This window comes from Clytia hemisphaerica, unplaced genomic scaffold, assembly GCF_902728285.1.
Source record: "Clytia hemisphaerica strain Z4C2 unplaced genomic scaffold, Clytia hemisphaerica genome assembly, whole genome shotgun sequence".
Taxonomy (NCBI): Eukaryota; Metazoa; Cnidaria; class Hydrozoa; order Leptothecata; family Clytiidae; genus Clytia; species Clytia hemisphaerica.
The window spans coordinates 71,807-99,033 of record NW_027104353.1 but is presented as its reverse complement, the minus strand read 5'-3'; the positions used below and the strand labels follow the sequence as shown (position 1 = coordinate 99,033).

Here is a 27,227-nt window from a genome sequence, read left to right as displayed (position 1 = left end):
AGTCTATTGTAGCCTTTTGGAGAGCCTTATTGTTGTAGCGAATAAGATATTATTACAGTTGTCAATTCCTTTTCCTGAGGCCTGGAAAACCCGAGTTACAAAAACCCGAGTTACGACGAATGGCGCCATAATTTGAGACTTGTGACGTCACATTCGTCGTAACTTGGGTTTTTGTAACTCGGGTTTTTCGGGCCTCCCTTTTCCTGCTGTTCACTTTACAGTTGATGCTCTCTAATTCGACGTTCTACTATTCGATACGTTCCCTTTTTCGATAGAATTAAAAGTCACTTTCAAACAAATTTTTATAAGTATTTATTGACCTCGACTCTTCGAGCGCGGCACTCGCATTTTTTCCCTTTTTTTGCTATTGCTTTCTCTTTAATTCTTATTCTATTTATTTAAAGACAATGACACAGTAAAGCTTCAGATAGTGTCGATTTAGACCCAAATCTTTTCGTGACTTAAGGGCTTTTTAGTGTATTTTTTCATCTTATCGTTTTTTAAGCGTAAGCAAGACTCCCACCTGACGTTTGCGATGACGGGAACCGTCTAGTAGTACACTAATTACCATTATAATTTTTAACCAGCCTTTGAATTTGAAATTATTATTTTTATTACCCCGACTGTCCGACCAACTTGTTTATCCATTGCCCGTAGAACAAATTTAATTTTCATCGCCTTAACCACTCTATTTTACTTTAACCAGGACAGAACAAGAATAACATGTTCTTATGGTACATTATGTGGAAGATCATCATTGGATTGCACAATTCTATCGAGTACAACTTCATGAGGTCACAGGTCACAGGTCGCAGGTCACACAAAGTTCAGTTGTGATAGGTAAGTAAGTTTGTTGTTTGCAAAAGTTTGTACACTTAAAGTACCCTTTCTCACAATAGTAAGAGTAAAAATATTTTCTTACCTTAAGGTGTTTTGGTAGTTTCAAACAGAAATTCCGCACAACAGCAGTTTGGAATTTGTATGATGTTGCTGAGGTATGTGAGCGCTCATCTGATACAAACACAGCAGTTCTGGTTGGCACACATGATGGAAAAGTTCTTGTTCCAGTTTATGATTGGACATCTATGCTGTCAGAATATTTTGTAAATGTCAAGGATCTACTTTCCTATCAGCATTATCGAATGTCCGCATCTGAGCCAGGGATTGTCAACTGCTACAAAGATTTGTCTCAGAAACCAACCAAGGTGAACATCTTGAAGGTCAAGCCTGAAATGATAACCAGAGAATTACCTGTGGTGGTACCTCCTAAAGGGTTCACGCCAGAACGATCAAAATATTTGTACGAAGAAATATTCGCCAATTTTGCTTTCCTGGAAAAGAAGACAGCGTAGCACCCTTACCACCTCCATCAGTTAAGCTAACAAAAAAGCGTCAAATAAATCAATCTTTAAGAGACACATCCAAACCAAAACAAAAAAGAAACAATACAAAGGCTTCAAAATCAGGAAAACAGAAAGCCTCCTCAGAAGGAAAATCTTAAACTCCTATCAATTTGGGCAGAGTTATGAAGTTATTTTTTTTATTAAACAATTTGATTAAAAAAATATGACAGCAAGAGATTGTTAATTGCTGAGTTGATTTTGTTGGTAATGTACGCGGATTACAGAGATAAATAAATAATTTGCACAATACTTTGGAAAAAAGTCTAGAAATTATCTCTATTCTATTCTTATTATAATTATCGTTCTTCTAAAAATATCACAGGAAATTCTTATATCGGATGGCCAAAAGTCACCTTCAATATTTTCCTATCCGCGATTCATGAATGGCCAATAGTCACCTCGGAACGAGACGGGGGTTCGGTTATTAGCGTTTAGGGTCAGAATTTCTCGTTTTGAACCTTTTGAGGGAATGACGATCATAACAGTTAGCCTAACTTGTCAGTTAGACTGTTCACTCGCCACTACTAGTCGTTCTTTCCTCCATTGGGGGCCTTTCTCCCACTAACTATCATATATATTTGGGTCTGTAAATTACACGCTATAAATACTTGTAAACTTTGTGTTTCTGCTGTGTCTCGTTGGGGCAAGTGGTTAGGCGTCTGGTTTGGAAACGGAGGTTGCTTGCATTTGGTGGTTCGAGCCGGGGTATGTGACCACTTTCAATCATGTGAATGTTCCAAATGTAAGGTAACAAAATTTAGTCAGAAATGATGAAAAACAATACAAACTAAGTCTCAGACAGTCAGAAAGAGAAAGGCAGGGTGAAAGATAGGAAATGAAAAATGGGGACAGTTGGCCATCCGATATAACATCTACCCAATAACCAAGCAGGAAGTGAAATGGGCAGTTCCAGAAAAAGGGGTTAGGGATCTACATCTAAGGGGATAGCCATCCAAACTCAAACTTGCCACGGAAAATGTCGAATGGACGTTTGGGGAGGGGGTTTGTTTCATAAGGCGTAGATCACAAATAAGTTGTGTTCACGTCATCCGGCCGACTCACTTTCTATCTTAAAAATCAAAACCTTTTCTAGTCAGAAAGTCGGAAAATTTGTTGGATTTTTTTAACCGATATTATTCAAAGAATTTTGTAGATTCAGCGTAGCCAGCGATTTGATCATCGAGTGTTTTTAAGATTTCTATCCGCAATTTTTCAAAGATTTTCTGCGTTGTAAAGCGCTACGCAACTGCTTTTTGCGCGCTCGCGATATGCAAAATAATCATATTGCAGCTCGCACGCTCGATGATTCTTGCCACCTGAACAAACCTATATTCAGAGCACATTTTTCTGACGATTTTAGCACCGCCCGACCGCCTATATTCAGAGTGCATTTTCCGACGATTTAAGATGCCGACCGACCGACGGACTCACATTTTGGGGCTGGAAATGACGCGAACACAACTTATATGTGACCCAGGCCTAATCATAATTTAACTACGTAGCTAAATTTAGCTGTGCGCTACTGCCAATCCCCATTACAGGCTGGAAATGACCCAAATACACTGTCACTAAGTTGTGTTTGCATTCTCCAACCAACTCACTTCCCATCTTAAGAATCTGACATCTTTCTACAGTAAGTAGTCAGAAAGGTGGAAAATTTGTGTTTTATGGTCGAGAAACAAAAAGTGAGTGCCGGTCTACCTAAGCACACATAACTTAATCCAGCCCTTTTAGCAGTTTTGTCAATTGCTGTTGAACTAAATATAGAAAATTTCTTTTTCTGAAAATTGATCGAAACTTACTGCTTTTCTATCTTTATGTTTTTGTTGACGAATTCATTATCATCCACTTTCTATCTTGAGATATCCAATGCTTAATTGATACAGCTGACGAGTTTTGATGGAGAACAATCGATTGAGCACCTTTGAAGCCATTAGATTTCTGTGAACGTTGAGTTGTTTTTCTTTTTCGTTCTGAACACCATCCATCTTTTCAAACATCAAAGACGCAGAGATCAGAGTTCGTTGAGTTTCGCGTGGTGAAGAACGATAATTACACAGCACCGATAAACTTTCTATTTTTCAAAATGGCAGAAAAAACTTTCCTTCGAGCTCTAAAATATGCGCCGGAATGGCCAATTCTTAAGCAATTCGTCTTAATGGGTTGAGGCTAGCAATTCTTTAATTTTAGAGTTCGTTGGACCTCAAAGGTAAATCGATAAAAAAAAACAAAAACAAAGAAAAAGTTATCAATAAGGATGTAGAATATAGCGATGTTATGCTCTTTTATCGATAAGCAAGATGGAGAATTTAGCGATAGAAAGGTGTATCGATAAATAAAGAGGTTTTATCTGGGGTTTATCGATAAACGACTTATATCTAACGATAACATTTATTTGTCTATCGATAAAAGTATTACTGTAACGATAGAAAACGGTATCGTTAGCTACCCATCTATCGATCAAAATTATAATTGTTATCGTTGACTTCAGTTACTTTATCGATGAATTATCGTATCGATAAGATTATCGTAGAAAACGAAAGTGATCCTTTTCCCATGGAAGGTCACAAATACACTTCTTTGAATATGGAGGTTTTATCTATTCGTCAAATGAAAGCAGAATAACCATTATTTACCCCCTAACCGAACCGGAAAAGACCCTTCAATTAGGTTTTTACGCCTCTATTTTCAACCCTGTATGTTTATTCGTTACTGTCCGTTTATTATGAACTCGAGAGTACTGGTCTACAGAATGGTCTTCATTTTCAAAAGAGTATAAATCAAATTTGAGTTAGGACTTTGAAAATGTTGATGTTTTTTTACCTTCCCTTTGACTATGGAATCTGAAATTTGACGGTCTTAAGGTCTTCCAATAGAAACTGTTAGAAAATCACCGGGCTTCTCCTGGTCTACTGGACTACAGAATGGTCTTCGGTTTTTGAAACATTTTGGATTGGGCTTAAACAATCAAGAAGCTTTATTTTCATTTTGATTTTTTCTTTTTCTTTTTTCTTACTATGAAATCTTCCACCTCCACTGTCACAATAGTCCTTTTTGTTTTCTTTTCCAATATTTTTTCATCTTCTCCACTTTTTAGTTCTTCATCTGAAGATATCACAATGACGTCGGGCTCTGAAAATAGAAAATAAAACATGAGCCATGTTCTGTCCAAAATTTAACCTTTAAGACACAAAAAAAGACCAAATTGAAAACGAGCTGAGGTTGTAAGAAAAAATGGCTTTCGTCCATACAGCTTCATCATGGTTGATTGGCTAAAACAGGCACAATTTTGCTTCAGCATTTACCCTCTTTCCTCTTTTATGCATCTGCCATTTTCTCGGAAAGGACAAGTAAAGTGTGTAATATTTCCATCTTGAGTAGTCCTTTTAACAGGTCCAGAAATATAACCCGAATTGTAAAACTACCAGCATAGGAAATCGGGGAAAGTTTTGGTACTCTACCTTATAGAGAGAGGAAGTAATCCTCGCGAATGTTTATCACATTAAATTATAAGCTGAAACCTTTTTTCATGGAGTGTCATTATCATTCAATTGTTATTCATTTTAGATTTAAAAATAAGTACACCAACAAAAAAACAAAAACTTGACAGAGAAACTGTGACGTTTCAAATTAAAAATCTTAGTAACGTCATAACTTCTCCCAAAAAAAATATAACTGGATAGTTCGAATTTGCTGCCGTTACCGAGAATGAAAGTAAACGTGGTGTTTCTTTTTTCATACCACTGCATTCAAAATTATTGGAATCTAATGATGATTACACTAAAGCAATTACAATTGCTAATGTAATATCAACAGGATCAGAATTCAAACTGGATGCTGATACTTGAGTGGTTGAAAATCCCAAATTAGCCGAACCATTTGCTCAAAAACATGAACCAATGGAAACCATTGAAAGTGTGATTTTCAAATTACAAACCGATTCAATCACGTCTGTCAAGGGAAAAATTTTAAACATTGATTTAAAAAAAAACTACCAAATCCACTCTTCATTTGTATACGATCAACTCCAATTCCATTCAGTTGGTATCATTCAACGCCTTGGCAGTTGAGAAAAATAAATTGTATAGCATTTTTAACGTGAAGGTTACTAGTTTTGCACAGAGAAGGCAATTGGAATGGAATTTACGCTCATCAATAATGGAAAACACCACTTTCAAAGCAAGTGCCACAAGTCAAGATAACCTAAAGAATATATCAGTTCAATCCATTGATAAAATTGACGAGGTGAAATAAATGTCTGAGTTATATCACCTGAAATTATTGATCAAAATGGTATTTACACTTGCGAATTTTGCAACAAAATGTCTGCTCAAACAATTCCCCGCAAAGGAATGGTTTTTACATGCGAAGATCTTAGCACGAAAGATATTGGGGACTTTTTCATCGAACAAGATATTGCTGATAAAATTGGTGGAACAGAGGTAATTTGTGTCATCCCAAGCGATTTTAAATACAAATAAAATGGAACGTTCCTGGAAAAGGAACGATATTGAACGTTCTGGAAGGTACTGAGAACGATAACGAACGTTCCATCTGACATCTGTCTTAAAAAAAGCATCAGTAAGGCTTTATTGTGTTACCAGGCTGTGATGGTCGTTCTGGAACGTTCATGGACGATATGGAACGTTCACAAAAGCCACCATTTTAACTACTGTTTACAAACATCGGCTGCCGGCAGAACTTCGATGATGTTTTGATCCAACATAACAAAACGGTAGACAAGATGTAGCTGTAGCGTACGTGATCACGATGGACGACAACAAAAACAGAAATGCCTGGTCTTGTTTTTAACTTTTGTTTTCTCTTTTTAGCTATTTTGAGTGATACACTGTGAACCACGAAAGGTATGAAGCCTTTAAAGACAACCTTTTAAGATAATAGTACAAATTCAAGGTTTTTTGTGGTGATTTTATACACAGCTCATCATCCAGATTAATACCATCCAAAAAACGCTAGTTGCCAGTAAACCACTTTAATTTTAATAAATAGAAAACAGTAAAATGGGCATTCCTGATTAAGGCATAGAAGACATTTCTAAAACTTGAAAGTTAATAGGCATCTTAAAAGTCTAAATTTTTTTTGGCGGAATTAAAAATTATGACTTATAGAAAAACCTTATCTTTTACTAGCAAGGGAATTTGTTTGTGTTCTTTAAGGACAGTAATCTTCGGGTTCTGACACCATTCTTTATTAAAAGCGAAATACCTAAAGGGAAGAAATTTTTGCGGAATTCAATTCCCCGGCTCAGAGCTCAAAATTCAGAAGTTTGGCAGAATTCTATTTCACCGTTAAAGAATTTTTGTTTATAACGTGGCCTATTTGCCCCTAAAAAGACCAATTTTAAATCCTGAAAATATTTGTGATTCGTCGATTTTAAATTCTGGGAAATTTCTTTCCTTAAGCGTTAAGGCAGGGAATGTTCGAACAAAGATTTGCTCATCGAAGAATTATAGTTTCAATCAGCAAATTCAACCTTCTTTATATTTATTTTCCCCAACTTGTGGAATTAGACCAACCTGCAGTTATTTGTTCCACTAATAAAGCAGGGTGGAATGTTGACAGCTACCTTCTAATCCTGACGACAACCTTCTTTAGTGTACCAAGTGTATATATTTTCCCAGATATTATAAATTCACGAATCGCAAATTTTTTTCCCGAGAAACCTGTTTCGTCAAAATTAAATTTTGCAATTGCCGCTTTCTGGATTTTTTTGTCTGTATTAAATTTTTTGATTTTGTATTTTTGAAAAATTTAAACAGTACAGTACTAAATTCGGAAGATTTTAAAATTTTATCTCAAAACTCACAAAATTAATTAATGGATATTAATTAGGATATTCTGAAAAAGAAAACTATTGTTTGGGTCAATGAAATTAGACTGTTCTCTGCACATTTCATAAATATCAAGATTATCGAAAAATACAATACATAATTAACAAATAAAAATTTCAAAAAAGTGTGAAAATATAATAAATTTGTCGTTTTACAGGCTACATTTTTATAAGCATACATGTTTTTTCTTTAATAAGCATGACATTTATAAGCATATGCATGCTGAGTTTTTGGTACATAAACAATGGCTCTACTATTTGAGAACAATAAAATGTTAAGCATAATGCGAGCCTGATATAGGGGCAGACACTTGCTTATTAAAAAAAACATCTAGATCCAAAAAACAACTGGCTCGGATGTGCTTAAATCAAGAGATTTAAAGGCTGATATGTGCTTGAAGGATGCTTAATATATCCTGTAAAAAACGAGTTTATCTTAGTTATTAGCTTATCATTTAAATTTGTTTTTCTTCCACGACATAAAAATCAGTTCCTTTTTATATTTTTCAGCAAAAAGAAAAGAAATATGTTAAAAATGAAATTCAACATTTCTCTGGATCTGGTGCTGTAATGTCCTTAGTTTCTCCAGCGCAAAATTCTTGAATATCTGTAAAGAGGTATTCCTTACGTTTATATGAGAGGTCCTTTGGTTCGACAACTGACTGGAGATTATCTTTATCCAATGGAATATTTTCTTCATCATGGATGCAGATCTTCACAGCCTTATTATCAAAGGATTTTGAACAGTAGACATACCCAGGTTCATCAACAGACATCCGAACATGATGGTACTCCAAAATGTTGGGAACAGGTTTAAACGGAAGTGTTTTCGCCAAATGATGGTCCCAGTCATATGTTTTCACTTTAACTTGCTTGACATGCGTTCCAACTAAAACGGATATGTTGCATTCTGTTTTGTCGCACACATTAACCACGTCATACAACGATGATACTGCTGTGCGACGTAATCTTTGCTTGAAAGCACCAAAGCATCTAAAAACAAATGGAAATTTGGTTATTATTTTTTATTAAAGTGAACAACATTTCTTAAACGTTTCCACGAGATAATGAATATTTTTATAAATATAAAACTTGATATCAAAACAATTAATTTAGGTGGAGATTGTAAGAAAATATTTCAAGATTATTTATAAAGAGTTCAGATTAATTTATAACCAAACTAAAAAATGGTGCAGATTTTGTGAGAAGTTCATTTTGTTGGATTACTGGTCAATTTATAATTACTAGGTTCTTTGATGGCGAAAAACTTTATACAGCTACAAAAGAAAGAAATCTTTTACTTGCTTAGCATATGGTCGAGCAAAATAAGACAAGTTGGTGCTGGCCTAATATGGGAAGAAACCTTACCTATCGCAACTGAATTTTGTATGTCCTGCAATCGTAAAAGAGTACTCTATCTTTTGGTGAAATCCCATAAGAATCCTCCACATCAAATATTGAACGAAGGCGTTATTCTTGTTTTGACCTACAAATACAGAGGGCAAATGTAGAACATTAAGGATTGTAAAAATATTGTTAAAACATGTTGCCAACGCTTTTATCACGTGGCCTTGTAATAAATGGATTGAAGCCAAAATTTAAAAAGTTTTTACTAGGGGTGCATGTCACTAGTCCGACACTTTCTAGTCCGACAGTAAAATAGTCCGAATCTATAAAATAAATTTAGAATTTAGAAGTCTTTTTTTCCGATGTCACTTATGTCCGAAAACGAAAGATTTTACAGTGTCGAATGTTGAATAAGGGTTTTCTTACGGAGATAATATTAATAAAAGTTCATTTTGGCATTTTGACATAATTAGAAATTAAGGACCAATCAAATTTTCTTAGAAATAATTTATAGCAAAAAGAATGCACCGCCCTTTTTGCATGCTCAGAATTATGAAGCTTCCCAAAATTTAAGAAAAGTTGGGTTTAGGGGCCCAACGTCAAAGTCGGAATTTTGGGTTTTTATAAGCACGCGGTTGCTGATAAAAGATGTGCCTCCTTTTCGGCCATTCATATTTCGTTTCACATGTTTTTTTTTTGACTCGTTGTCGGACAAAATTGTTGTCGAAATACTGACGCATTCGTCAAATTCAACGTCGGACATTTTTACTGTCGGACTGCGAGGAGTTTTAAAATAAATTAGCCCCGGTTGTTGGGGGTTGTAGGGATAATGCACCTGTTAAGCGAAATCCCACGAATTATGCGCCATTCCATCAAATGAGCAATGTGGCTTTTGAGAAAACAAATCGAAGTTTTCTGATGCAATCACGAGCTTCTTCGCGTCTTCTTTAGCCTTGTCACACTGTGTATGATAATATCGTTGTTCTTCGACGGCTAACGACTGCTTGCTATGCTAAAGCGCTGCTTTGTCAGGCTGATCATCTTGATCTTCGAACGGTTTTGTTCGTTCTCGAACAAGTCGTGCGTTCCCAGCTTGGCGAACCCAACATAAATCACTCATGGTTTTTGCAATAACGATGTCCGGTAACCTTTCTCTTTCAAAATTCTGTAAATGTGCTTAGTCCCAAAATCGGCAAATCTACGCATGCACAAGCAGCCCGATACTCCAAATACACTGACTTTTTAGTTTCATGAGAGGGAAGAAGCTGTCTTCTTGCCTCCTTATCCCGATAATATGGCACCCGGACAGGAAGAACCGTAGCATTGCAAGAATGTTTCAGGATATTGACGTGATTCCAGAGGTTTTAAATTGTGAGGCAGTTTACCTTTATTTCCGTGCTCTCTAACAACAACGCCATATGTTCGAACGTGGTTACATAAAGTAATGTAAAGAGTTTTGGAGATATTGAAATAAAATAAAAAAGCATCACGACACACACGGCGACCACGTAGAAGAAAATAAGTTTGAAAATTTGTAGATTTGTTAGCCAAAATAAAATACATTAACAATAAATCTCTTTCGGTGGAACTTAACTCGTACATATCATGTCTAATTCCTTCGACATCCTTTTTCGAAAATTGTTCAATACAACGAGATTCGTTTGGGCCAAACTTGCAGGTGCAACTATTCTGCATAAAGTGTTGAACTTTATTCTCTTCTTCTACATCAAGAACCCGTTTCTCAGACATCACGATGGTTTCAGGGAGACTAGGAACAGGACGGATTATTTATAGGAAAATAAAGAAATATTTGGAACGTTCTTTTATCCTTTGCACTTGATAACTAAATTCCACTAGATTACGTGACAAGTTTCGTAAACAATAATAAATAAATTCAAATACTTATATAACAATTAGAGATACTTTCGAGCGTCTAAAAATAAATTCGAACGTATTAAGTTTGTCCAATTACGTCCGCAATCGATATTCGAATGTTTAAATTGTTCCACCTTGGTCCGGCAAGAATCGAACACATTGTTTGAATTCGAACGTTTTGTTATCCGGCAGCAAACCACTCCGACTATAAAAACTGTGTCAAAGACTGTTGAAAATTTCCCACATATTTTTTCAAATCGTTACTTCGTGCCTTGCTATATAATAATTAAATTTAAGCCTTAAAAATGCCTAACACGAGAGTGCGAACAGTTCAACCTAAACTTGCTTCATGGAGCTATATTTATTTTGCTTCTGACGATTCTACTACCACTCGACAAACTGAGCAACTTAGATGGATTGTTAGAGATGAAATTTGCCGTTTTGATGTCAGAGGAAAAGCTGCAGAATGACGAATTCTAGCAATGCGAGGTAAAGTGTTTTCTAATTTTCAAACAGTAGTTTAAAAAAGTTGCTTGTGCTGATAAATATTTAGTCTTGTTGTTATCAACATAAGTACAACTATATCAACCGTAGACGCCCCCCCCCCAGTTATCAGTGCCTTTTATTTAAGACCTTGCCTTAAAAATTTTGTTTTTAATAAGAGTGATAGCGTTGTGGTTACTAACCACAGGTGCCGGTATAAATAGTTGGAAAATTAGGTATTATCAAATTACCTATTTCATTTTAGATAAGGAAGAGGATTTGAAGATTTTGCGAAATAGTGGGAAGTAAACAGGAGCAATTTGAGAGCGAATAATGGCACGGACAAGACTACGGTATTACAAACGGACATGGATCAGACATGGAAAACTAAGGACAGCGAGGAAATGGACACGGAACAAACTAAGGACGACGAGGAAATGGACACGGACGAGGAAATAGAGAAAGAGAAAACAAAAGCCAAGTCAAAAAAGGTATAAATATATATTTAATATTTGATTGGTGGATTGTGGAAATGTTTTCTCTTTTAATTTTCAGAAAAGCAGAGCAGTTAAACGAACAAGGAAAAATGTCCAAACAAGCAGAATGAAAGTCAAGACGGGAGAAGCAGAAACAAAGGTATTAACTTACAATTTGTAACAATTCCAGGAATGACGTCACTGGCACAGTTACCTAAAATAAGTCAAAATCTCATTTACTTAGAAGCTTAGTTTCAAGGAAAAGACCATAGGGAAATTCAACATGTAACTTTGATAAACTTGCTATCCTCTTTAGGCCGAAAAATCAAAGGGCAAGAATAAATTGCAGAAGGCCCGAGAAGCTGAAGCCACTTGTGTTAGCACGACTGAGACACAAAAGGTGAGTTAAAAGTAACATAAAGGAACTAAAGAACTACTTTTTCAAACTTTATTAGGGATCTGATTTCCCCTGCCATTTTTCCAAAATTTATAAAATAATTGCTCATTTTCAGCATATAAAAGGAAAAAATGGAGAAAGCCATAAATTTTAAAATTGCTCTACCAAAAAATCTTGCATCGTACAATGTTTTCCTACAGCCCTTGGAAGATCTGACCCAAGATGGAGAGAAAAAAACAGTCAATGAGTTCATATTTGATAGATTCAAATTGAAAACAACAAATACGAGCAAAATCTTACCGAGCATTGCTGGTGTTTCGATTGTGTCTAAAAGAAAGACCACTTCCACCACAGACGATAGTAGATCCGGACCATAGTCAAGTCAAAGCACAAAACGAATTGATCAGCCGCATTATGCACGTTAAAAATTTGACCATCTTGACGTCAACGTCCTTTGATGCTGTACAGGTACTTCCACAAAGTGCAATTGGGGTGACTGACCGGAACAATTCTGACATTGAACGTTTACATGATGATGTCATCTCAAATGAAAGAGGACATCAAACAAATGAAGATGGATATGGCCCAGGTGGCAACTGATGTCGCTAAGTGGCAGGCAGCAACAACCACCATTGCCAATACATTGAAAGAAATTTTAAAAACTGTAACTGATCAATCCACCACCGAACGAACAACAACAGCAACACCAATCCATCTCACTTAACCATTCAGCAGCCACATTGATTTAACAAGATATAAGTGCCAATGAAGAGGCTGTTGAACTGCCATTGGATCTGCAGGAGCTATGGGGAGAAAAATCAACAGTTACAAATTTGTCCTCGACCGACATCGAGAGAATTGGTGAAGAGTGAGTCATTTTCAAGCCATCAGCTTTTGAAATGCACCCGGTGGGCACGCCTTGTCTTGAGGATGTCGATTGGATATCCGTATTAGGTCCGCTCGTCCGTGTCCCGTCTCCGTCCAAATAAGCCATCCGTCGGATGACAATGTCGGACCAAAATTTGATAGACCTCCTTTGGACGTCCGCCGGACAACTTTCTATTCCAGCCGCGCGAGTAGAAAAAGGCTGGGCTGGACTTATAATTCGCTATTCCGGGGGTTTTTTCAAAGACAAATTATAGTCTATGAATTAAAGCTCTAATAGAAACACTTATATAGTTACGGTTTCCAATAAATGAAAATAAGGTAAATTATCAAAAAGCAGTTTACAGATAAAAAAACATTAGATTTTGAATAAACACGGCTATTTGTTTTCCTATTTTTACCCCCGGTATTTTTGTGAAAAAAGCGCGCTCAAATTTGACACAGTGATATCCGACCTCATCCGATATGTACAAGATTCCGTCGAAAGGAGAACGGCTGACGGAGAAAGAAGTGTTGTTGTTTTTTGGGTAGCCAGTAGCTGTTGCAGAAAAAAAAATTTAAGGTGAGTGCTTTTATTTTCAATTTCACCCTATCAAAGAGATCAAAACTAAAGTAGTAGAGCTCACATACCTACAAAATTTAACACATTCAAATTTTTTTGGTTCATGTAGCTGTGGAAGGACACTTTTCAGTGTTATTGTTGTTGGATTAGGGATTATACACTATAATACTGTCGTACTGTATGGGACATAAAATATTTGTTATTGTCACAGGTAGCTAGAAACTTTATGTCTTCCTTAAGAACCATAAGGGACCATCTGTCACTTTCTTTGATAGAATACTTGTTTGAGTTGTTCTACAATTAACAGGTTGATTTAAAACATAATTTCTTTTTAAAGAACACCAGCAGAGCAGAGGGGCCCCTGAAAAAAAACTGAACTGTTGAAACCAAGTTGGAATTTCATTTATTTCAGAGCCAACTTGTTATTTAGTGGATTGGCTGGACCTTGCTGATTCCCCGGTCTGGGTTCAGGGTATCCTTTGGTGTAAATCTAAGATATGTTCTGTGATTGGGTCGTTTGTCGCTCGCCCAACCAACTACTCTCCATCATCCATTAGAACGGCCCTGTCCCGACTCCCGGACAGTCCGGGGTAAATGGCTGGGGATCAAAAGTACTTGCTTTTTTCACTTTGGGGTAGCCAGTCTGGAATTCATACACAGTACGCCGAATATATTCGGCGTGAGAATGCCCTCAATTGGGGTGTAACCTTCTTGATCCTCAAAAAATCTTTGGTGTGGCTTTTGCATAGATTCCACACTGGCGAATAAGGGACCATTCAAAAATTACGTACGCTCGAGAGGGGGAGGGGGTACTCCCAAAAGGTCCTTGTCCTTGAGGAGAAATACGTACGCTCGTAATTTTTCCAAAACTGTCCTTTTTGAGAGAAAAATGCAATATTTCAAAGCTCGAAATAACGATTTCAAGTGGGTCGGACAAAATGTCCGATCAGGGTTGCTTTAGCCTGAAAATTATGATTTTTGGGTCGGACATGAAGCCATTTGGGTCGGACAATGTCCGATGTCCGACCGTTATTTCGAACCCTGATATTTTCACATCAAAAAATTGTCATCAACAACTTCGAACACAAATCGCAATCGAACCAATCGAACGTAATCGAACGCGATCGAATAATTGCGATTCGATTGTCGAACGTAATCGAATCTCAATCGAACGGCCGATTCCTGGGTAATATTCGATTGTGTTCGATTGCGTTCGAGTAAGGATAGATTGGTTCGATTGATAGTTGACTATGTTCGATTGGTTCGATTGATCGTCAATTCACGGCCTTTTGCAGAGTGACATTAAGAACTGTGCACGCGCAAAAAAAGCCGTTACATAGAACAAAATCCATAATGGCGGCCGCTAGACCCCTGAAGCACATGTTTGCCATCCTAGGTCTGTTTACAGCCTTGAGCAGAAACGTTCTGTGTTTTACACACATAATCATCGTGTTTTTCTTGAAACTAGAAGCCTTGAGAAGTCTCTGAATCCAAGTTTGAGTTTGGAAAGAAGTTTTTTCACTCAAAAAATGATCACTTTGTCAATTTTTGACACTAATTTAAAAGTGTACGATACCATAGCCTGGCAAAAATAAGATTGAGATCCTAAACGAATTTTACTGGAGCTGGTTTTGGCATTTTTGGAAAGCCAAATAGATTAGGATCAAGACACAAAAAGAAAGAAAATGTTCTAAGCAGAGGTTTAAAAGATTCAACTGGAGAAAGTTGGGAGATATTTAGACAGAATTGTTGCAAAATAACGGTAAGTTCAACCTGGATTAGTACATTAGTGTCAATGTTTTTTACCCCTTTGGGTTCTTTTGATTGGAACACATTGTTATAAAATGTCATTATCCACCTTGGAACATTTCGATATGGCTATGTTCATATAAAAGATTAACAAAAAATTCTAAGTAGACCGTAAGAAATCCAAACCAGGCTCGTGTAAATGAAAAAAAATGATAAAAAAATCAGGATTATTTTTTCAGGAAAAACGCTTTGCTTGAATGATTAAATCTGTTGTTAACAAAACCTATCCATTCTATCATTCTCTTGATCGTGTTTCCACTCTGTGGCTGTGGGTTGCTTGGAATAGTTTGCTGTAGACGTTGAAACTTTTTAATAGGAATGAACTTCTCTCAGCGACTGCAGATGGGAAAAACTGATGAAAATTTTATTAATATAATATTATGCTAATTACAAAGAAACATAAAGTTTGAAGAAACAAATGGAAACATATTCGAGATTAAATTTTGTGGATTTCACTCCTCAGATTTCTTATTTTTCCTTGACTTTGGATCAAATAGATGCGTGTATGTCTCTTTCAAGTTAGGGTTAACTCGAGTGTAATGCTCTTTCATGTAAGACTTCATCTTTTCAACAGGATTTGGCATGGATGCAAATGATGCCATCAGCTTATTCATTGATGCGTGGAGACTTTCGAGGCCTTGCTCGCCATACAGTCCAAACGGTGCATGCCACTTGCACAAAAAAGGGATAACATGTTCCTCCAACATATGAAGCTTTGGTGTTATTGTTTGGTTCTTAAAGATATCACGATAGTAAGACATTAAATCTTTGATTGCAACATCTGTAAAAGAATAGAAACAAATATTTTGTAAACTACTTTTGATGATTTTTTTTACAAAGCAACCACCTATTTTCATTTTAATCATCAAAATTTGATTTCAATAAATGCAAAATTTGAGAAAAGGCACCCTGCTATAGTAAAATAAGTTCTCACTTTTATCTTAAGATAAAAAAAACAACTTATATCTGACTTTAGCCTGAAAAAAGTTCATGCTTTGATTTCTTATTTATATACTGATGGCGAAATGAATAGCATGGTCAGGGATGGTAATTTAAAAGTTTTTAAATTTCCAACCAAAAAAACCGTTGATAAGAATCTGCCAATCATAATACTTCTTTCTGATCCGTCAAGCATACATCAGATTGAAATACGAAGACGGGTTCTCCTGTCTAATCTGACTTTAACTTATTTACCCTTTTAATTTCAGGCTTCAAGCTCAATTGTCACTGGTGCACTTGATTTCAGCCAAGAAGTAAAGCTATATGTCAGGTAAATAAATGTTAATTTCTTACCAAGGTTATCTATCTCTTTGTCAGAGCAATGTTTTGCACTGTTTATTGCCACATGACACACTCCATATTTGAAGAAAAGTTGCGAGAATTTGTCTCTGATTGTCAAAGATTTGGTGTGGATTTGAGTGCCTGCGAATCCCTCTTTACAGACTTGGATTGGCAAAGAGTTGCACATCTTGATGAGATTTTTAACCTAAAAAATGTTATGTAGTTTTTTCAAAACAAGGTCTCCTCTTACAGTAGGCCCCCAGCAGTTGCGTGATTGCATGATTGGAAAAAATGACTGAGGGGCTTCTTACAGTAAAAGTTGTTTTCAAAAAGAAATAACTGTTAAGAGTAAATTCAAATTAAAAGTGCTTAAACGTTTCAAGATTCTACATAAATTAGTATTTTTGTATTTTTTGTCACTAAAAATTCCTTTTGCTTATACTAAAAACTTCAATATAAATTGTAAAATACCATTAACATTTTGTTAACATGATTCCCAACAAACGATCGGCCATGGTATGCCTGTCTGTGAACATGACATTCCGATAAGGCTTGATCGAGTGCTTTCACACAAGGTCCACCATGCATCTCTTTGTATGGGTTGACCTTCAAGAGTTTGGAAATTGTCTTTTCCTGAAATGAGAAAAAAGAAAATTTCAGAGTTTAAAGGTTGAAGATCTACATTTCTGCACATGCATCCTTGAATTTGTTTTTTAATTATCAAGGCTTCTCATTTTCAACATGTATGTGATGAGAAAATTAGAAAAATAAGTTACCTTGGACTCAAATAGTTTTGTAAAGTGGGCTAATCTGGGTTCATACACTTTTCTGATTTCTTTTTCATTTGTTGGATTTTCTGCCATGTGTGATGCAATTGCCTGGTGAATCAATTAAATGGTGTGTTCAATTTCAACCATATCATCTTCACATTTCCGAATTAAATCAAATGCGTCTTTCATTGCCTTGACCTGTTCTTCTGTCAACCCTTTGCCTTCACCTGACGTCACAGCCATATCAAAATCAATGTGGTAACATTCTGCCTCTAACATGTTGAAAAATTTTAAGAAGCACCCCAGGGAAACATGTAAGGCTGGAATTGCAACCTGAAAAATAAATTTAAGTTTTGTATCAACAACATCTAAATATGATTTCTCATGTAAATGTCCAAATAATGTTGGTAGCCTATATATAGCTTTTATTATAATTATAGCTTCAGTTTGAAAGAGTAACATTTACCTGGTCCAAAGGAACATTGAACAGTCTCTGATTGATGACATTGTAACTCAAATCTTTTGCTGTTTTTGGATTTGATCCATGTTCCAGAAATTTCTCATAGTTTTTGTTCAGTGATTCCAAAGTTCGTAATGCTGCCTTTGTCTTTCTATTTGTTGGTGAAATTTGCATATCCTCGTTGCAGATTTGACAAAACAAACAGCAATGTCTCCCTGGAATTGAAAAATATACTGTTTTAGGCATTCAGCTCTTCTAAAAAGATCCTATTCACAAAGTAGATTGAAATGATGTGATGCGTACCATTTGCGCCTGTGATGCCATAAATGTTGCATAGGTATTCATAATCTCCCATGAGAAACACTCTCATTTTCTTTTCCCTAGTAAAAATTTAAAAAAATAAACAAAAATATGATTCTTATAGAAAAACTTAGTGGAAAGGAGGAGGTGAAAAATCGATTCCAGTTTTGTTTTTTAATTTATTTATATTTTTTTTCTTAATTTTAGATGGAAATGCTTTGGGCTTGGAGATTTATGGAGCGAATAGAAATATAGACTCACTCCCAATTGGATTCTTGGATATCATCCACTTGACTTGTGAAACGGGAAAGTGACGTTTCAAGATTGACACGATAGTCTTTACCGTCAAAGGTACTGAACATGCATGTGTTGTTTTTGCTGTTTGGCGAATCACAGTTGATAATCTGGTAACATTGTTTGAACGTCGGACCACCATGATCACCACCTATTTTGACATGAATTTCATCCTTCATCGAACCTTCAAATTTCAGTTGGTTGTTCCTGTAGAGATCATAAAATATACTTTATATGAATTTATTGGGCAGAAATATTGCAGAATAAATTTTCCAGACAGAAATATTACATAAAATCAAGCTAAGGGATCACGATTGGTGATGAAAAAAATCAAAATTTACTTTTTCATTTCACCGAGTCTATCAAAAATGTGTTTTTTGAGATCTAAGATGTAGGACCATGCTGCTTCTTGAGTTTTGATTTTATCTTTAACTTTGTCTTTCTTTGTGAACATTGCCATTTCGACAGTCCAATTAGTCCCATGCAAATGTGTGTGTATCTTCCTTTGCTCAGCTTGTGAACCAAGTTTGATTTTCTTCGCAATGAGAAACCTGAAGAAGTAGGAACTCGGTTATTTTTCTCAAGGTTTTATATTTTTTGTATGTCATATTATTTACCACTTAGGACTAGTTAGTATATTTATTAAGTACATTTTCTAATAGGACTCACCTTGAAATTGTTTTTAACATTTCCCATGGTACACCTAGTCTCGACTTGAGAGCCAACATTTCCTCCGCAGTAATGTTTACTTCAACAAGACCAGAAACATCGGCAATTATCTTACGTTGCCCTTTGGAGAAGGACTTGACAAAAATTCCCGTTTGTTTAGATGCAGAAGTTGCTGTTGAAAACTCCAGAGTTTTCTCTGTTCGCTTGTTCCTACGTTGAACGTGTCTTTTTGAGCACTCATCTGATGGTTTGTAAGCTTTAGGCGTAGACGTAAATACTTTGGGCTAAAATGTAAAAGAACTGACTCTAAATATCTCTTGTGTAAACTTTGTGATTAGTTTTTTGAAATATTCGCGTATTAAAAAGTTGTTTTTTATAATTTTTCAAAAAATCTTATTTTTATAACAAACATACCCTAGGGCCACCAGATGCAAATTCAGCAGTTCCATCTTCTGACTCGTCAATTTTATGCTTCAACACTTTTAACGTTGCTCTTTCGACCAAGGGAGGAAGTGGGGTTTTGTTTAGATCCATTTCAAGTAATTCTTTTACTGTGATCGTTTCCCCATCCTTGATAACAGTACAGTAATCTCGATGCCTTTGTGCTTTTCGTGCTGAACAAATCCCCGCAAGAACATTTCAATTGTAAATCCTCCAATAGATTTTGTCGAACCTTACATTTGACAACATCAGAAGGTGAAAAATCTTTTTCACACTCTGGACATTTTAAAGTAAATTTGCCCTCGAATAAAAGGATCATGCACCCAAGACAAAATGAATGCTGACAGCTTTGGATCATGACCGGTTTTCTCAGTAAATTTTCACAAATACCACATTTGCAAAATTGTAATGATGGGTTCACTGCTATATCGAAATGGGATACATTCAAATTTTCATGTACAAATGAATCTTTCATTTGTTGTGTTAATGTATCTGAAAACGCTCTGTTCCAGAGGGGGGATTTCTCGTGAATTGTCCATCCTTTTGCCTTTGCTTTCTTGGGGCGACCAACTGACTTTTTGGTGGGACAACGATCAACGCGACGACAACAAGTACTACAGTCCACGGGGTTGTGTTCCATCCATGAGCGAAATACTTCTGTTGTTGTTGTTGATGTGTGTCCGTTCTCTTTATTTTTCATTGACTTGTAGCAAGGTAGGCAAAACTCATTTGGGTGAATATCTGCTTGGTCAATTTTTATATCACGAATCCAAAAAGCTGCCTCTAACTCCTCAAAATAGTTTGCTACAAGAAAATGCCTTTTGCGGTTTTGGTCGAGAACACCGCCACAAACTCTACATAGCCTTTCTAAAATCTCAGTATGTGATAACGACATTATTCTGATAAATCAACTCCTCAAATCTGTTTTAGTTTGGAGAGCAATAGAAGTGTTTGTTTTTTCCCGCTTTATCATTTATTTACATAATTTACATAGAAACGGACTCTAAGTAATGACCTATAGGCTGGAGGAGGGCTGGATGATCAAGTGAGATGTTTTCTTTAGTTTGCTTCTAGGGGTACCTAGATATTATCTTTGAGGACAGCTTAGCTATATTTGAAAGAGTTTTTCTTGGGCAAAATAATAAAAAAGAAAATTGTTTCTTGAATGCAACATCATATAACAATGATTAGGAAAAGATTTTGGGAAAATTGTACACTTTGCTGTTTGTTTTTCGAACCTAGTCCTCTTGAATGTAAACAAAAAATGACAGTCTCCTTGCAGAGAAAAATCTGGGACAGATTGGGGGGGATAGAACTGCTAGTTAGCCTTTTGCTCCCCTTGGATATTATTTTCAAAATATATCGCATAGGATATAGATTCCAAGCACTCTAACAGTGATATTTATCGCATATCCCGCCCCTAAAGCTGGTTACAGCCGTAAAACTCAAGCAAAAAAATTGGTCAACTTCAGAGGTCAATTTTGACAAAATGGATGCTTAGAACAAAAAGATTTTATAGATATAGAAAGCTAAAAGCATCCTCTTTTCATGGAGACTAATACCATTCATGGGAAAATTCGCAATCTTTTTATTTTAGACTTAGATCCTGTTTTTTCCCCACCTAGCCGCTGGGATGTATTCACTTGTTTTTGACGTGGGAAATGTTTTAAATAAGCAGATTTTTATGTAATTGGGGAGATAAAGTCTTAATGAAACTAATTTTTCATAAGAAATGGCCAAAATATCCTTTTTAATCTGAAAATGAAGCACTTTTTTAGAGGTGTGTTGTGATTTTTGCTGCTCGAAAATTCCGGGCGAAAACGAAAGTGTTTTGGTTCGAATCGAATGTTTTTCCGCGCATGCGCATTTTCATAGGTCGCATTTTTGGCTTGTGTAAAAGGCCGTGAATTACATTGGATTAATCTTCGATTTCGTTCGATCAGTTTGATTGCGATTAAATTAAATTGGATCACTCTGTTAGAGCTTTTTAGCGTGGGCGGCCGAGCACTTCAGTACCATACCAAAGCGAATAAAATCTAATACAATTGAACCGATCGAACGTAATCGAATACAATTGAACGTAATCGAAGCAATCGAACAGCAAATCCTGGGTAATATTCGATTGCGATTCGATTGCGTTCGACAATCGAATTGCAATTATTCGATTGCATTCAATTGCGTTCGATTGATTCGGCGTTCGATTCGTTCGATTGACACCGTCTGGTTTTTGCGATTGTTATTTTTCATTTCTCCTTTGGTATTTTTGTTCATCTTATAGATTCTTTTAATTTCTTGAGACTTTGTTTTAAATACGATTGGGTACCTACATATTCTACGGTTACAAAAGTTTCAAGTTTCGACTTTGGTTAGGGGGGGGGGTTACTAAAAAGCATACGTGCGCTGAAGGGGGGTACACATAAAGCGTACGAAAGCATACAAGGGGAGAGGGGGTGTCAAAAATTTATTCATTACTTTACTTCAAAATAATAACAGTGTTTAGTAGGAAAGAAAAAGATGGTGTTTGTAGCATTTGTCAGATTTCAAAAACCTAGAAATCCGTCCGCCTGTCTGTTTTTTTATGGCAGCCTTATTAATATAATTACACATGTGACTGGTGGCTACCCAAGGGTAGGATTTTTGAAAATACCAAACAGAAAAACTTAGACAATTTTAATCAATTCTTATTTTAAAACGACAAATTGAAATTCAGTTGTCAATTGCAATTGAATATCAATCTAAACCAGTCGATACAATCGATTAGCTTTTTCGAATTGATGACCGGTTACTTTATCGAAGCTGGCTACACGACTTTTTGCGCAATGCAATTGGTTCTTTTCGCATGACGACGAGCCTACATTGTCCACAGTTGCCCGTCGTTAGGAAAATTCATTGAGACGTCACTTTTTCAAAGGAAAATGAACAATGCGTTGACATCATTTCTCTCATTTTTTTATTATATATTGCCCTCGGTCAATGCAACAACCTCGCAAGCTCGGTCGTTACTTGACCTTGGGAAATATTTCTCAGTACAGCCCTCATAAACCGGTCATTATTGTATTAATAATCAATGGATAGATTAAATATCAATTGGATAGAATTGATTACCTATCGATTAGGCTGGACTTGTAAAAATTTTGTTTACATTTTGGTAATTCTGAAAGGAAAGCGGAAGAGGCTCAGAAGTTTTGGTTTGAAATAACATTAAATTTTTTTGGGTTGGCAGGTTTTGAGGTAGGGTTGGTCAGGTGACCAGATTTTGTATCGGGTGGGAGAGTCTGGTCTAATAATAACTGCAATTTTCAGATTCATTTGGGATTTGATGCGCTTAATTATGTTCCATTATGATTATGTTCACTTGTGCTACCAACTTCTTGTAATTCTCATGTTTACTAAAATCTTCTCTGATTGGTTCAATATTGTCATTTCTGTTTGATTAAGATTGTCTGGTTATACCACGGCAATAAAGATTTGTTCCAAAATTTTTTTTCAATGTTTTTTCATTTATATAAATTTTATTGTTGTCATCAAAAAAATGGTTACAAGTTGTCAAGTTATCAAATTAATTTAATAGTTTATTTTGACCCCTCCTGGTTTTTTCAGGAACAACGAGAACTAATTCAGATCAATTGAATTTTCAGCATTCAAAGGAAGGATCACAAGTTGTGAAAGGAATAATAGTAATAATGCAGAGAAATTAGAATAAGGTGAAACAGTACTTTGTCTTTAAAAGGGCAGTCAACAAGTTTTGAAAGTGATGCTTCATAAACTTAAAGGTTTTTCTCAGGTGACCCCTAAGCCAATGACATTGGCTTTTTTTCTCAAATTGCTTTGCGTTTTATTGCACAAATTTTTAGAAAAAAATTAATTTAATAGCTTATCATCCAGTTTATTTTGACCGCTCCTGGTTTTTCGGGCACATGAGAACTAATTCAGATCAATTGAATTTTCAGCATTCAAAGGAAGGATCACAAGTTATGAAATGAATAGTAACCAAAGAAATAGAAAAAGGTGACTACAGTACTTTGTTTTTATTAAAAGAGCAGTCAACAAGTTTTGAAAGTGAGTCTTCATAGACTTAAAAGTTTTCTCAAACAGTTCTTATGCAAAACAGCAGCCTCCCTTTAGCTATTATTATTGTTATTATTTCTCATAACAGTATTTATAGTTTTATGGTTAATTTAGAACTCTGAGAAATACCTTTTTAAATTTTAAGGTTGAAGTCATGGAGAAATAGAAGAAGAGAAGTACAGAATATTTCAAATGCTAATGAAGATGATTCGGATTCATCTTGTGATATGGATTTGGCAGACAGTGGTGATATTACTACTATGAGTGTTGGCTCCAATGATGGTGGTGGTCTGTCAGATGATACTCCCTCCAATCTCCCTGATATCCCTGATCCCCCAGAAGTTGCTTTTGAGTTGAAAGGTGATGGTAACATTCCAGCTATAGATGATATTAATGATGATATTAATGATAATGAAGTTAGCGAACAAAGTTCAGCTGAATCTTCTTACTCGGAGTCTGATATCGACTGCTTGGATGACGAGGATCAAATTGATAATGTGTTGTGTGAGAAATTAAAAGACATGGGCACTTAACAATAACTGCACTAGAGCTTGTGTGAAGGAGGTTCTTGGTATAGTAGGAGATCTGGGATGTAAAGTACCAAAGGATAAAAGAACACTTCTGAATACCCAGAGAACTGTTGCCCAAACACCAATGGGTCTGGGGCATTATATATATATTGGGGTCGAAAATAAATCACCAAGTTACTTTCATACAATGATCGTGTTGATTCAATAGTTTTGTTCTTGAATATGGATGGATTGCCCTTGTTCAAATCTAGTCCGATCAACTTATGGCCGATTCTAATTCAATTTCATATTTTCAAACCCATCGCTGTGGCATTTTATTGTGGTAAAACTAAACCACCGTATTACCGAATTCATGAATGATTTTGTTGTTGAGATGAATCATTTGATACAAAACGGTTTTAATTTTCCAGAATGTTCATTATCATGTCTCTTTATTTTGTTTGACATCAGATTCACCTGCACGATCTGGTATGAAGGCATTATTCAACACACCGGATACTTTTCATGTGAACGCTGCTGTATCAAGGGTGATAGCGTTAAGGGTAGAATTGTCTTTGATCGAGGACAGGAAGGCGCTAATGTTGCACGAACAGATGACGCATTTCGCATGGATCTTTATGCTATACCAGATGAAGACGGAAAGCGCCATCAAACCAATGTTTCAGTTCTCACCAATCTTCCCATTGACATGATCAAAGATATTACTATTGATCCAATGCATCTGATCTTTCTTGGTGTCACTAGACGACTTCCTTACTATCTCAAAGGTTCTTTTAGAAAAATCAAGCTGGAAAACTTTCTGCTGCATATTTGAATGCTATTTCACTACTTTGAATGAAATCAGACTTCCTACAGAATTTGCCGTAAAGCAAGAACTTTATCGGAACTAGATAAATGGAAAGCTACAGAACTTAGCTCTTTTTTGTTGTATAGCGGGTGGGTTGTTTTAAAGCCTTATTTATCATCTCCTGCATTTAAACATTTTCCTAAGTTTCTCTCCATTGCAATCAGATTGCTCGCGAAGAAGACGCTACTATTCGTAACCGAAATATTGCAGCTGCACATGATCTTTTGGCTTATTTTGTCAATAATTCACATGTTTATTATGGTGAAACATTTGTGTTTACAATGTACACAACGTGGTCCATCTTCCAGATGAATGTCTTTCATTATCATTGCCTCTTATGAGATTTTCGTGTTTCCAGTTCGAACACCATCTCCAAAAAATCAAACGTCTTGTTCGAGGTAGAAATAACCCATTGAGCCAGATCGTGAAAAATGTGATGAATTAGATGGACGTTATTATCTCAAAAAGCAGATTGAAGTGAAGTATAAACCAGAAGGGAAAGATTCTTGGTTCCTTGCATCTGGCCTTCTCATCCAGTTGAAAAGACATAGCTCAAGGAGAGTTTTTTTGCGAAAACCTATAAACTTTGTGAACTTTCGTCTTTCTTCAAAGTGTTTGGTATTGATTCGAAGATGTTGGAAAGACGTTTTGAAATCTAATTTGAAATCGACCGAAAAATACTTCAGACAAGATGAGTTTGAAAAGAAATGTGTTTGCTTGCCGTGCAAAGAGGACCTTGTTCTTTTTTCCATGTTTCTATAGGTTTATCCTTTATTTTTGTTGATGTAATGTGATACTCAATTGGAAGCCTCAACAATCAAATGTTAAACCTGGTATAAAAATTTGCGATAGGAATTTTGTTGAGCACAGTGTGCATGATAGATTTTGCGTTGATCTTTGTTTGTGCCCGGTGACTGGTATTTTATTGCTTTGTTAATAAAGAAGTCTTGGTCACAATGGTAGAGATAACATAAAATCTATCATGGCACCACACAGTGCTTATTGCAAATTCTTTATCGGGTATTTTTATGCATCTGAATCGGGTTACACGCTTTTTTTTATAAGAATGGTGTTAGTTCATTTCATCATGTGGATATTCTTAACTTTTTGGGGAAAATCGTCCTAAAATATTCTTATTTGGATCCAAATTAAACCTAGATTAAACATGTAATGCATACCTGAAGCAAAAAAATGGCATTTTAAAAAAAGGTTTGAGCCTTCCTGGGGCAATTTACAGTTAAAAGTTCTCTAAAAGAGGCATTCTAAGGTTCAGCTGCAAAATTCCATGATGGTGATATTCTTAGCGTATTCTCAATTTTTTGCCCACTTTCATCATGAATATTCTTAGTTCTTATAAAGTATATTCTTATAAAAAAGCGTGTAAGTTATTTAGATTTCCTTCGAAAGCTATTGTTTCTATTATGTTTTCAAATTAATTTCAGAAAAACTGAACTTTGTTTATATTTCCTATTTCAGTCTTTACCTGTCTTTACAAGCAAAGCTGCTCCCTTTCTTCAATTTGGAAAACGATTCGAAGCTCGTTTTCATTTCATAGCTTTTGTGCAGCTTATTGCAGTTTATTGATATTTTATTTATTTTGTACAATAAATAGGATAGGATGTCTACTTATTGGAATACAAAACGACTTTCAGAAAGATTGAATAATAGAAGTTTGAGTCCACTGTTTTTGTTTTTTCTACCTGTTAGTTGAATCAATTTCATGAATTTTAACTCAGCGTCATTGATTGAATAGCACAGCCTTCTTCAATATTTTTTCTCTCATGCCCAATATTGTGCAATGATTTCTTAAATCTTTTTATAGATGTTGTATGTTCTGTTTAAATACGTTGAAAAAAACGGTAAAATCCGCGAGGGAGTTGCGCCAGCTTCATGGCTTAAAGAAAACAAGTTATACTGGCCGAAGTATGGTGCTGATGCGCTAGCAAAAGAGGGAGCGCCACTCGACGAAAGGTGGCCGTCGTAAGATCTTCACGAGGTTAAGAAATATGATGGTATGTTACATTATTTCTCTTTAAATTATGTGAAGAAAGAGATTTTCAGGTTTCAAATCAGAAAAATACCCTAGCATTGTACCCAATACAACATATTTCATGCATTTTTAGGAAAGAACTGAATAATATTTCTAAGAAAGAACTTTTATCCAAAAATTTTTTGGTTCAGTTTTGTCATAAAGAAGTTTAAAAGAGGGGGCGATTTGTCTAATTTCACATCTCCTCTTTTCCCAGATGACTTTCAGCGCTAGAATATCTGCCAATATTCCACTACGGAGAATGATAGTCCCGTGAAAAAGAAACCTGACAATGGTTAGTTTGTTTTTTCACGTCTGTTATTAAAACTTGTGTACGTCATGTTGTTTTTTAAGAAGGTTTACTTTCAATATTCCCATTCTACTTTTAAAATTTTCATTTTTTATAAATAGTGACAAGCCGTTAATCCTTTAGTTTTATCAAAACAAAAT

The 27,227-nt window shown here is 35.7% G+C and overlaps 2 long non-coding RNA genes across 3 annotated transcripts; both read left to right on the top strand.

Annotated features, from left to right (window-relative positions):
* The first annotated feature begins 12,925 nt into the window (after positions 1 to 12,925).
* On the top strand, positions 12,926 to 27,072 carry LOC136818074 (uncharacterized). Of its 2 annotated transcripts, none has more exons than XR_010848200.1 (3): positions 12,926 to 13,279; positions 26,571 to 26,760; positions 26,995 to 27,072. It is a non-coding gene; the product is annotated as an uncharacterized lncRNA (long non-coding RNA). The 2 variants fall into 2 exon arrangements; XR_010848201.1 differs by lacking the exon at positions 12,926 to 13,279 and adding an exon at positions 25,483 to 25,581.
* Positions 15,773 to 18,402, top strand: LOC136818118 (uncharacterized). The gene is made up of 3 exons (XR_010848204.1): positions 15,773 to 15,840; positions 16,297 to 16,358; positions 18,107 to 18,402. It is a non-coding gene; the product is annotated as an uncharacterized lncRNA (long non-coding RNA).
* Positions 27,073 to 27,227: the final 155 nt, after the last annotated feature.